The following is a 1,751-nucleotide window of genomic DNA, read 5'->3' on the forward strand; positions in this document are numbered from 1 at the left end:
TCTCACTACAGAGCTTGAATACTGGGGAGTCTTTGAACATTGTTTCTTTTCATGATCTGCCTGGGACTTTCTGTATATCCCATGTTGTGAGTGTGGTGGTCTCCATACCTCGGGAAGTGTGTTAAGAATTGCAGAATTTGTTTACTGTGACCTATGTTGGCACCCAGATAGTCTTGGAATGTGTGGACCCTAATGTCCTCAGAAGATGTGGAAAACTGACAGTTACCTGCGGCCTGCATGTTGGGATAGTAGTTATATTAAGGGTTTTGTTTTGTTTTCTGTGGAGTGGTGATAGGGATCTTTGGTCAAGAGGACTTCTGTTCTTGCCGAGTGTGGCTGAAATAAAATTGATGTTTGTATGCCTTCCCTATTTCTCCTGCAATAAGGCCATAGCCAGTCCCCCACAGTTCTTGTTGTTCCTAAAAGATGAAATGCCTCATGTGTTTGTATGAACATTAGGGAAATGTCAGTCATTTGAATTGTTCTTATGCCTCTTCATGGCCCTAGTGTCCTTCCATTTGTCCCAAGCTTATCTTCTGCCATCAAAGGAAACCCTAGGGAGCAGGCTGTTTAGGATTGTAAACAGTCCAGCACTGGACCCAGCCCCTTCTCCTTTTGATAGCTCCCTTTTGGTTTTTTATTTTTCTTGGTCTTGTATGTTCTTCATTAAACATAGAAAATCTGTCCTCAGAAACAGGAACACATACCTGTCATCTTATTTTCTTCTATGTTTGAGGCAGAATGATAACTTGGATGCAGAAGTTATTGATCAGCTGGGATTTTTAGCCCGGTTCAGTCCTCACACATGTGCCTACCTGTAGTCAGTGTGGTCTCCAATTCCAGTGGTTTCCCACTCGTTGCCTAGCTTCATGCCTCCTCCTTAAAACTGTGTTTTTTCTCATTTGTCAGACTGTAAGATTACTCGCTGTCAACCTGACTCCAAGGTCACTCCAGGAACCACTTTACATTGTTTTACTACTGTTTTCCCCCTTCATAGGAGGCACATAAATTGCTGACTTCTTGTAATTTACAAATTAGAAATAGGAAACCCTGAATGTACGGAATCAATAAATCATCCTTCATGTTATTATAATGAGTCCCTGGAGGCTCTCCAATGGCATTGTGTGCCAAGAAAGGTGTCCAACGACTGTAATCTCAGCTATGGACATGTGGTATCAGGATGCTTCCGTTGAGCGCTGATCATGCTGGACTATAGAACTAAATCATGTCAAGTGCACTCCGATCTCTAAGGAAGTCACTCCTTCAATGCAAGACTCTCCAGGCTAGAGCATTTCATGTTCGTTGTCCTGTTAAAAACATTTTCTCATTTTTTGCCAGTAGTATCGTCTTTGTTTGCTTGTTTGTTTTCGTGTTTTGTTTTATTGAGACAGTGTTTCTTTTTGTAGCCTTGGATGTCCTGCAAGTTGCTTTGTAGACCAGAATGACCTGGAACTCAGAGATCCACCTGCCTCTGCCTCCCAAATGTTGGGATTAAAAGCATATGCCACGCTGCCTGGTTTGTAATAGGCTCTTCAAGAAGATTTAATAGTCACTGAAGCTTCTAGCTGCAGTAGGTTGGTGGGTATTTTCGATGCTATTTTGTTTTTCAGAATCATAGGGTTTCCCTATGCAAGTCAGCTCCTTTTATGAGGTATGGTTGTGCAAGCTTTTAATCCCAACACTGAGGGAAAGCAGAGACAGGTAATCTCTGTTAGTTTGAGACTAGACTGATGTATGCATACAGATCCAGG

Source organism: Psammomys obesus, unplaced genomic scaffold (assembly GCF_907164565.1).
Source record: "Psammomys obesus unplaced genomic scaffold, mPsaObe1.curated_primary_1811, whole genome shotgun sequence".
NCBI lineage: Eukaryota > Metazoa > Chordata > Mammalia > Rodentia > Muridae > Psammomys > Psammomys obesus.